This window comes from Aquarana catesbeiana, linkage group LG02, assembly GCF_042186555.1.
Source record: "Aquarana catesbeiana isolate 2022-GZ linkage group LG02, ASM4218655v1, whole genome shotgun sequence".
Lineage (NCBI taxonomy): Eukaryota > Metazoa > Chordata > Amphibia > Anura > Ranidae > Aquarana > Aquarana catesbeiana.
The window spans coordinates 794708992-794720897 of NC_133325.1; positions in this window are offsets into that span (position 1 = coordinate 794708992).

The window sequence follows — 11906 nt, forward strand, 5'->3', positions numbered from 1 at the left end:
TTCTATATGCACTGCAGGCAGATCACGGCTGGTGGGAGGAGCCAGCAGAGTACTGTACATGGCTTCCTGATAACATCACAGCCCCGGCCTCAGTACTCTTCTGAAGAGCTCGAAGGCAAATCATTTGCTGGCTCTTGGGAGGAGTTATGCAAACATCACAAAGCCTTGATGGGTGGAGAGGGCGGTCCTAGAAAGACTGAATTTGCATGCAGACTGCTCCTAGGTATCGCCTGCATGTGATGCTGGAAATCTAATAAATGACAGGGGCGGGCCAGGGACAGTCAAGGCTGGTCGATCTCCAGCCAGGAAATGAGGCGGGGCTCTGACTTGCTGCAGCTTCTAATGCACAATATGAAAAGCTCACAGTGTGCAGTGAAATCTGAGTAAGCAATTTCAGTACAGGAGAGGAACTGGTACAGCTGTGCAAGACTAAAGGTCAGATTTAAATGTCTGAAAGAGTGTTATTTTTTTTTTTTTGTTTTGTTTTTTTTTCTTTTCCCACAAATAAAGCTTTCTTTTTCTTTTGGTGGTATTTGATCATATAAAGAAAAAAGGCCAAAAACTTAGAAAAAAAAAAGCTTATATTTATATTTTTTTTCTGCTTTAAAACATATCCAATAAAAAAAATATTTTATTACAATCTAATTTCATACATTTTGGACAAAATTCTGCTACAAGTCTTTGGTAAAAAAAAAAAAAAGTGCATATGACAGTTCTAGCGTCTACAAACTATGGTATATTGGTATATTTGAAATCAGTATTTTTTTTTTTGCTAGAAAATTACTTAGAACTCCCAAACATTCAAAAAAAAACAAAAAAAAAAAAAACACATTTGTTGCGCTTTAGGTAATAAATTAAGATTGAATTAGAAAGTCTTATTGTAAGCTGCTGGCACAATATGTGTATGATATGTATAGGATAAACAAACTAATGAGTGTGACATAAAAAAATTGCAATGATCGCCATTTTATTCCCTAGGGTCTCTGCTATATAAAAAAAATATATAATATTTTGGAGTTAGTAAAAATGGTGCAGCGCTATATTTGGCAAAAGTCCATAATAACAAAATTCCATATATACATCCAAAGTGGTATTTGTTAAAGCAGAAGACGTGTCATAGGCGTAAAGGAACCATCACCAGCGCCCAAACGCACTGCCTCTTACCCTCTACTGGGATAAATAGCGCATTAGATATCACTCAAATGACAACTCCAACAGCAATCCACCTCAGGGATAATCTCCAGCATCTCCACCACGGCGCCCAAAGTCTCAAATGGACCTAAAAGAAACACTCCTCATAATGCAGACATCCCAGCAAAGATATATATTGTAAAAATCCAAAAGAATAACATTCACATTTCAAGAGATTAAAATTTGCATATCAAAAAGTCGATGTTTCAAACCCACAAGGTGGCCGCGGCATCCCAGCAAGTAGTCGCGTCACACGTCTCCGACTCCTCCCTACACGTTTTGTCATCCAATTACGTCATCAGGGGCGTGGCTAGACTGACACTGCAGCTCTATATAAGTGGGATGGCTTATGCGAATGGTGGGCAATAATTGAGGTCCAAAAGCCGGGGTAGGGACTAGAAACTATTCCAATCAAGGCAAGCCCTAAAGCAGGGATATGCAATTAGCGGACCTCCAGCTGTTGCAAAACTACAAGTCCCATGAGGCATAGCAAGACTCTGACAGGTACAGGCATGACACCCAGAGGCAGAGGCACAATGGGACTTGTAGTTTTGCAACAGCTGGAGGTCCATTAATTGCATATCCCTGCCCTAAAGGTATGTATGCGCTCCAAAGAGCGGAAGTACTAGAAATTCATAGCTCCAATCAAGGAAAGAACCGAACACTCAATAAAAACAGTTAAATAGTAACCCGATCCTTGTATTAATATTCAGGGAATTAATATCCTAGATGAACAAACATTTATTCATATGTAAACAAAATAATGGTCATAGCATCTGTAGCGAGAAACAGCGCCATCTTGTGGTTTCAAAAGATATCAAACATTTACAATCATATATAATAAAATTATGTGCATAACAATATATAACATATACCTCTAAAAAGAGGTCAAAGACTAAAATACAGACTTTTCCCATATAAATGTCTTCATATAATGCAAAACCTTTTAAACATTAATATTTATCAAAAACCATATTTTAAACATGCAATTTCTCTATACATAATTTCTAATCATTATTGATGAACGCATTATCATCCCATTCTATATCTATACCGAATGACGTATACGTTTTTAACCTGGTAAATCCACTTGGTTTCCAATCTAGAGACTTCTCTAACCACATTACTACCTCTCCAGTGGCTTGTAAACCTATCAGTACCCAAAAACATAGTTCCTTCAGGGTTGTGATTATGTCGCAAATCATGATGTTTGGATAAACTATGCTTGGGGAAACCCTTTCTTTATACTGGCCACATGTTCATTCAATCTCGTCTGAAGCATTCAGACAGTGCGGTTAAAAAGATTCAACCCTCAGGTTGTCTATAGAGGAGTTTCGCCGTAGAGGTTACGGATGGCGTCTAATGTTATAGAACCCACCAAAAAACCCTCTTTGTTTTTTTTCCAGAATATGGGTCTTTTTCCCTTTTTGGAAGTGCCCTATATGTAAAACGAATGCACATAAATGTAGAAAGACTGATTCTTTTGAATCTAGTTCTACTCATGAATGGTTTCCCATTAAACCTTTTATTACATGCACATCCAAAAATGTTGTATATATTATACATTGTCCGTGTGGTCTTCGTTATGTTGGCCGCACTGTCCGAATGCTTCAGACAAGATTGAATGAACATGTGGCTAATATAAAGAAAGGGTTTCCCAAACATAGTTTATCCAAACATTATGATTTGCAACATAATCGCAACCCCGAAGGAACTATGTTTTTGGGTATTGATGGGTTTACGAGCCACTGGAGAGGTAGTAATATGGTTAGAGAAGTCTCTAGATTGGAAACCAAGTGGATTTACCAGGTTAAAACTTAAACCCCCTTTCGGTATGAATATCGAATGGGATAATAATGCATTCATCAATTAGAAATTATGTATAGAGAAATTGTGAGTTTAAGTACAGATATGGTTTTTGATTAAAATGTTTTTCACTTCTTATATGAAGACATTTATATGGGAAAATATTTTTTGTATTTTAGTCTTTGACCTCTTTTTAGAGATATCTGTTATATATTGTTATGCACATCATTTTACTATATATGATTGTAAATTTTTGATATCTTCTGGTACCACAAGATGGCGCTGTTTCCCGGTACGGTCGCTATGACCATTATTTTATTTACATATGATTAAATGTTTGTTCATCTAGGATATTTTTACCATGATCATTAATACAAGGATCAGGTTACTGTTTTTTTAACAGTTTTTTTATTGAGTTATCTGTTCTTTCCTCGATTGGAGCTATGAGTTTCTAGTACTTCCGCTCTTTGAAGCGCATACATACCTTTTGGGCTTGCCTTGATTGGTATAGTTTCTAGTTCCTCCTCTGGTTTTTGGAATGCAAATATTGCCCGCCTTTTGCATAAGCCGTCCCGCTTATTTAGAGCTGCAGCGTCTGTCTAGCCACGCCCCTGACTACGTTATTTGATGATGAAACGCATAGGAAGGAGTCGGTGACTACATGCCAGGATGCAGCAGCCATCTTGTGGGTTTGAAACGTCGGACGTCTATGATATGCAAATTGTAATCTCTTGAAATGTGAGTGTTATTCTTTCGGATTTTTACAATATACCTTTGTTGGGGTGTCTTCACTATGAGTGTTTCTTTTATGTCCATTTGAAACTTTGGGTGCCGTGGTGGAGACGCTGGAGAATATCCCTGAGGTGGATTGCTGTTTGAGTGATATCTAATGCGCTTTTCATCCCAGTAGAGGGTAAGAGGCGCTGTGTTTGGGTGCTGGTGATGATCTCTCAACGCCTATGACACGTTTTCTGCTTTAACCACTTCAATACCAGGCACTTAGACACCTTCCCGCCCAGACCAATTTTCAGCTTTCAGCGCTGTCGCAATTTGAATGACAATTGCGCGGTCATGTTACACTGTACCCAAACAAATTTTTTATCATTTTGTTCCCACAAATAGAGCTTTCTTTTGGTGGTATTTGATCACCTCTGCGGTTTTTATTTTTTGCGCAACAAATAAAAAAAGACCGAAAATTTTGAAAAAAAACAAGTTTTTCTTTGTTTCTGTTAAAACTTTTTTGTAAATAAGTAAGTTTTCTTCTTCAATGACGGGCACTGATACGGCGGCACCGATGAGGTGGCACCAATGAGGTGGCACTGATGAGGTGGCACTGACGGGCACTGATGATGGGCACTGATAGGCGGCACTGGTATGCGGCACTGATGGGCACTCATAGGTGGCACAGATGGGCACTTATAGGCGGCACTGATGGGCACTCATAGGTGGCATTGATGGTTACTTATGTGTGGCACTAATAGTTGGCACAGATGGGCACGGATGGGCACTGATAGATGGGCACTGATGGGCACTGACAGGTGGCATGAATGGACACTGATGGGTGGCACTGATGGCACTGCTTGTTTGCAGTGATGCCCCTAAGGGTGGCATTGCTGGGCATCACTGCAACATAATGGTGCCAATCAGTGCCCATTTGTGGGCACTGATTGGCACAGATTTGGCACACTGGGCACATGTGGATGGCCATGGGGTACATACCTGGCCATCCACATGTTGCCCCTTCCCTGGTGGTCCTAGTGGCGATCCCTGGTTGTCCAGTGTGGTGATCTGAGGGGGGCTGCGCTGATAAACAATAAGCACAGACCCCCCTGCCAGGAGAGCCGCCGATCGGCTCTCCTCTAATCGCGTCTGTCAGACGCGAGTGAGGAAGAGCCAATCAACGGCTCTTCCTATTGACAGCGTGATCAGCCGTGATTGGACACGGCTGATCACGTGGTAAAGAGCCTCCGGCGGAGGCTTTTTACCAAGATCAGTGTAGCGGTGTGTCAGAGTGACACACCGCTCCACCGATCGCCGCGATGCGCGCCCCCGGGGGCGCGCTGCGGCATGTTATCCTGCTGGACGTCATATGACGTCCAGTCAGGATAACAGAACCACTTCCCGGACGTCAATCCGCTATAGGGCGGGCGGGAAGTGGTTAAAGGAGTTGTAAAGGTTCTTTTTTTTTTAATAAAAAAGTTATACTTACCTCCTCTTCTGGGGTCCCCCAGCGGCACTCCTGGCTCCTCCCCGCATCAAGTGCCCCCTCATTCCAAGGGGACCGTGCAGGTGGGCTCCTGAGTCCTGCTGCTACATCCATTGACACAGACAGCAGGACTCAGCCCTGCCCCCGACTCCCGTGGCACTGGATTTGATTGACAGGAACCAATGGCTGCTGCTGCTGCTATCCAATGAGGACCTGAGGCAGCGGCTGGAGCTGTTGGGCTCGTTGTTGTCGCTGGAAAGATCGGGTTCAGGTAAGAATAAGGGGGGCTCTGTGGGGCTGCTGCACTTCAGAAGGTTTTTGACCTTAATGCATAGAATGCATTGTGGTCAAAAACCTTGAGTGTTTACAACCCCTTTAACAAATACCACTTTGGATGTATAAATGAAGTTTTGTAATTATGAACTATTACCAAATATAGCGCAGCACCATTTTTGCGAACTCCAAACTATTATATATTTTTCTATATAGCAGAGACCCTAGGGAATAAAATGACGATTGTTGCAATTTTTTATATCACACTTTATTCTCACTCAAACGCAATTTGTTTTGGAAATTTTTTTTTTAATGAATTAAAAAAGAAAACTATATATACCCCATTTTTTTGAAAATATGAAAAATGATGTTACGCCAAGTAAATAGATATCAATACAAAATTACGCACTCTCTTGGAATAGCGACAAACTACGGTACTTTAAAAATCTCCATTGGCGACGCTTTAAAATTGTTTACAGGTTACTTGTTTATCGTTACAGAAGAGGCCTGGCGCTAGAATTATTGCTCTCTGTCTAACTTTTGTGGCGATACCTCACATGTGGTGCAAACACCGTTTATGTATGCGTGCATGAATTGCGTATGCGCTCGCTTCTGCACGTGGGCGTGGAGGAATGGGGGTGCCCCTTTCATTTTATTTTTTTTAATCACTTTTATTACTATTATAAGGAATGTAAACACCCCTTTTAATAGAAATAAGGATGACGGGTCTTCTTTCTGGAGAGATCTGGAGTAAAAAAAAAAAAACCCAAATCTCTCCTTTACCTTTTAAAAAATAGTGTACTTATGCCCTAGACCAGAAGTCACTCTAGTCCTCCAAGGCCATAGACTCTTAGAGGCAATCAAAGATGATCTAGTCGGTGGAAATGGTAAGCCCGAGTAACACTGGCAAGCGACGAGAGGGGGAAGTTCCTTCCTGCCACTTTGGAAAGCAATCCAGTGGCTAATGAGCCCCTCGGATCGCTCTGAGAAATCTAGCTGCCGGCTGAAAAAAAAAAAAAAAGATACAGGGGTTATGGCTGATGGCTTCAGCCAAAACACTGGTAAACCACATGCAAACCGCAATGTATATACAGGTGTATCTAAAAAAGAAATTAGAATATCATCAAAAATTGAATTTATTTCAGTAATTCAATTCAAAAAGTGGAACACTTATATTTTATATAGATTCATTACACACAGAGTGATATATTTCAAGTATTTCTTTTTTTTTTTTTATTGGATGATTATGGCTTACAGCTAGGGGAAACCCAAATTTCAGTATCTCAGAAAATTAGAATATTACATAATATCAACAGAATTGTTGGCTTAGTGAAAAGTCTGTCCATGTACAGTATAGTATGCACTCAATACTTGGTTGGGGCTCCTTTTGCATGAATTACGGCATCAATGCGGCGTGGCATGGAGGCAATCAGCTGGCACTGCTGAGGTGTTATAGAAGCCCAGGTTGCTTTAAAAGCGGCCTTCAGCTTGTCTAAATTGTTGGGTCTGATGTCTTTCATTTTCCTTTTGACAATACCTCACAGATTCTCTATGGGGTTTAGGTCAGGCGAGTTTGCTGGCCAATCAAGCACAGTGATAACATGATCATGTGACCAGGTATTGGTACTTTTGGCCAATGGCTCCTGCTGCTGTGTGAGCCAATGAGAAGGGAAAGAGCAGGCAGAGGCTTGGCTCTCGAGCACATCTCTGGATGGAAAGTGGGCTTAAGTATGTAGAGGGGGATGGGGTGGGAACTGCATGCAGGTTTTTTTTTACCTTAATGTATAGAATAGTTGGGGGGGTGAGAGAGAGAGGTGACAGAGACAGAGGGGGAACAGGTTGATGGGGGCTGAGAGGCGAGTGAGGGGGGAGGAATAAGAGAGAGACCTCTAGATCTCCCCCCGTCCCAGTCTTTGGAGGTAGTCTGTGTGATTGTGCCCGGTACTTTCCATTCCAGTCTCCGTCCTTGATCCGGGGGAGCTCTCTGCTTTGTTCCATCCAGTGGCTCCCTCACAGCCTGCGCATCCCACCTGTGCTTGTCTTCCGGGCTCCCAGTCAGCCTGTTCTCCGGTGCTCACTGTTGAAGAGGAGTTTTAAGGTGTCCAGGCTATGGAAGGCGCGGGGGATGCTGCGCCCACTGGTCGCCTCTTCCAGGGTCAAGGAGGCGGTGAAGCTCTTCTCTCCCTCCCGTGCTCTCAGGCCTGTAACCTTCCCCGCGAAGGGTGCGGGGCCGTCCACTCACTCGTGCAGATAGATTCCTGCACCTCGCCACTGCTTGCTGCCATGCTCTCACCGCCACGAGCATGGACTCTCTCACGTGCCCAGAGGTGGCTCTGCGTGCCATGGATTCGCTATCACTGCACTGAGGGATCACCAGGAGGAAGGAGGTCCTGATTCCTCTATATAGACCTTTATATCACTAGAGGGGTCACCAGGAGGAAAGAGGTCCTGATTCCTCTATATGGTTCTTTATATCGCTAGAGGGATCACCAGCAGGAGGAAAGAGGTCCTGATTCCTCTATATAGATATTTATCTTACTAGAGAGGTCACTAGCGGGAGGAAGGAGGTCCTCTATATAGATCTTTATATCACTAGAGGGGTCACCAGCAGAAGGAAAAGGGTTCTGGTTCCTCTATATCGATCTTTATATTATTGGAGGGGGTCACCAGCAGGAGGAAGGAGGTCCTGATTCCTCTATATAGATCTTTATATCACTAGAGGGATCACCAGCAGGAGGAAGGAGGTTCTGATTCCTCTATATGGATCTTTATATCACTAGAGGGATCACCAGCAGGAGGAAGGAGGTCCTGATTTCTCTATATAGATATTTATATCACTAGAGGGATCACCAGCAGGAGGAAAAAGGGTCCTGGTTCCTCTATATCGATGTTTATATCATTGGAGGGGGTCACCAGAAAGAGAAAGGAGGTTCTGATTCCTATATAGATCTTTATATCACTAGAGAGGTCACCAGCAGAAGGAAGGGGATCTTTTGCTTGACCTCATTTAGAACCGTGTCCAGTTCTGGAGAACTCAGTTACAAAAAGATATTGATAAGATATAACAGGTCCCTGACTTGCAACAATAATGGTGAAAAGGTCTAAGGAGATAAAACATTTCAGGAGAGAGTGAAGGAATTCAACCACTTGCCCTCCTGAAGATTTACCCCCCTTCATGACCAGGTCATTTATTTGTTATACAGAACTGTGCTATTTTGACAGATGTGCGGTCATGCAACACTGTATTGAACTGGATTGAAAAATCGAATTTCTTCACAAATTTAGGCCAATATGTATTCTGCTACATTTTTTTTGGGGGGGGGGGGGGGATTCCCAATAAGCGCATATTGGATGGTTTGCAGAAAAGTTATAGCACCTAAAAACTATGGGATTTATATACTGGAATTTTTATTTATTTATTTTACTAGTAATGGCGGTAATCAGTGACTGATAGCGGGACTGCGATATTGTGGTGGACAATCTGACACTGATAGTTTTTTTTTGGAAACCAGTGTCACTAATACAGTGATCAATGCTAAAATAATGCACTGTCACTGGCTGGGAAGGGGTTAAACATCTCGGGCAATCAAAGGGTTAAATGTGTGCCTAGTCATTGTATTGGTGTACATGGTGTGTTGTTTTTTATTAGGGGAAGAAATGGATTGTAAACTTACTTTAAACTTACATCCAAAAAGTCAATAGAAATGGAACTGCTATGACCTGTGAATCTCAGATTTAAATGACACCCTTTTCTATTGTCGCTACATAGATGATTTATTTATTGTTTCAGACGGGGCTGGTAGCCTGGACGATTGGTTGTCGTATTTAAACGATAACAATTTAAATCTGAGATTCACAGGTATTGATATATGTATATATGAGTCGTTGTTACGAGTATAAGATTCAGCTATGAGTAAGCACCAGTAGTTACGGTGTGAAACGCGTTAGAGACCTTTTTATCCTTTTTTGCTGTATGGATTGTTATTAATAAAGTAAATTTTGTTGGGAGTGCGGCCATGCGGATAATTTTTTTTGCTATATCCAATCTTTGTCAGACTGGTATGCTAGGGTCATGGGACCATACTTCCCACACCCATTCATTTTTGCATTGGGACTCAGCTGTAATGTTCCCTACAATGCTGTGATTCTTGAATGATTCTTGGTGTCCTATGTCTTCTGGCCCACTTTCTGAATTAAGAAAATATTACACTCTCCATTATACTATATATCTTTCTTTGCTACACCTTTAAAAAAAAGAGCAAAAATCTTAAAGGAAGTTACAATATACACTCTGCACCCATCCCCCTACATACTGGGCATTGCTGAATTGCATTAATTGGCTGGCTGAACGCACAAGGAAAATTAGTGCCTTAAAAAAGTATTCATACCCCTTGAAATTTTCCACATTTTGTCATGTTACAACCAAAAACATAAATTTATTTTATTGGGATTTTATGTGATAGAACAACACAAAGTGGCACATAATTGTGAAGTGGAAGGAAAATGATAAATGGTTTTCAAATTTTTTACAAATATGTGAAAAGTGTGGGGGGCATTTGTATTAAGCCACCTTTACTCTGATACCCCTAACTAAAATCTAGTGGAACCAATTTCATTCAGAAGTCACCTAATTAGTAAATAGAGTTCACCTGTGTGTAATGTAATCTCCGTATACAGTGCATCTAGAAAGTATTCACAGCGCTTCACTTTATACACATTTTGTTATGTTACAACCTTATTTCAAAATGGATTAAATTCATTATTTTCCTCAAAATTCTACAAGCAATCCCCCATAATGACAACATTAAAATTAAAAATAAAAATCCCACATACATAAGTATCACAGCCTTTACTCAATACTTTGGTGAGGCTCCTTTGGCACCAATTACAGCCTCAAGTCTTTTGAGTATGATGCTACAAGCTTGGCACTCCTATTTTTGGGCAGTTTCTCTCCATTCTTCTTTGCAGGACCTCTCAAGCTCCATTAGGTTGGATGGGGAACGTCAGTGTACAGCCATTTTCAGATCTCTCCAGAGATGTTCAATCAGGTTCAAGTCTGGGCTCTGTCTGGGCCACTCACAGTTGTCCCGTAGCCACTCCTTTGTTACCTTGGCTGTGTGCTTAGGGTCGTTGTCCTGTTGGAAGATGATCCTTCACCCGTCTGAGGTCCAGAGCGCTCCGGAGCAGGTTTTCATCAAGGATGTCTCTGTACATTGCTGCATTCATCTTTCCCTCGATCCTGACTAGTGTCCCAGTTCCTGACACTGAATAACATCCCCACAGCATGATGCCGCCACCACCATGCTTCACTGGAGGGATGGTATTGGCCAGGTGATGAGCGGTGTCTGGTTTCCTCCAGACATGGCACTTACCAATAAGGCCAAAGAGTTCAATCTATGTTTCATCAAACCAGAGAATGTTGTTTCTCATGGTCTGAGAGTCCTTCAGGTGCCTTTTGACAAACTCCAGGCAGGCTGTCATGTGCCTTTTACTACTGGCTTCCATCTGGCCACTCTACCATACAAGTAGAAGAGAACAAGAAGACCTGGACAGCAGCACACAGGGATGGAGAAATCCATGTTTTTATTCAAAACACAGGATCATGGGGTACACAAAACACGACTGTGGGGTGGTACAAGAATAACTGACGCATTTCACACTTACACCAAGTGCTTACTCAAGCTATGAGAAGCTATGAAACGCGTCAGCTATTCTTGTACCATCCCACAGTCGTGTTTTGTGTACCCCATGATCCTGTTTTGAATAAAAAGACAGATTTATCCATTCTGGTGTGCGGCTGTCCAGGTCTTCTTGTTCTCTTCTACTTGCATCAGCATTTAGCCAGCACTTGGGGCTCTTCTCTTCCTGGAGGAAATGAGACAAGCACTCTGGTTTAAGTCCCTCTTTGAGCGGAGGATCCCACATCAACTCTACCATACAGGCCTGATTGGTGGTGTGCTGCAGAGATGGTTGTTCTTCTGGAAGGTTCTCCTCTCTCCATAGAGAAACGCTGGAGCTCTGTCAGTGACCATCGGGTACCACCTCCCTGACCACCTCCCTGACTAAGGCCCTTCTCCCCCGATCGCTCAGTTTAGCCTGGCGCTCCAGTCTAGGAAGAGTCCTGGTGGTTCCAAACTTCTTCCATTTATGGATGATGGAGGCCACTGTGCTCATTGGGACCTTCAATGCTGCAGAAATTTTTCTGTACCCTTCCATAGATCTGTGCCTCCATACAATCCTGTCTCAGAGGTCTACAGACAATTCCTTGGACTTCATGGCTTGGTTTGTGCACTGGCATGCACTGTTAACTGTAGGACAGGTGTGTGCCTTTCCACATCATGACTTTACCACAGATAGACTCCAATCAAGTTGTAGAAATATCTCAAGCATGATCAGTGGAAACAGGATCCACCCAAGTTCAATTTTGAGT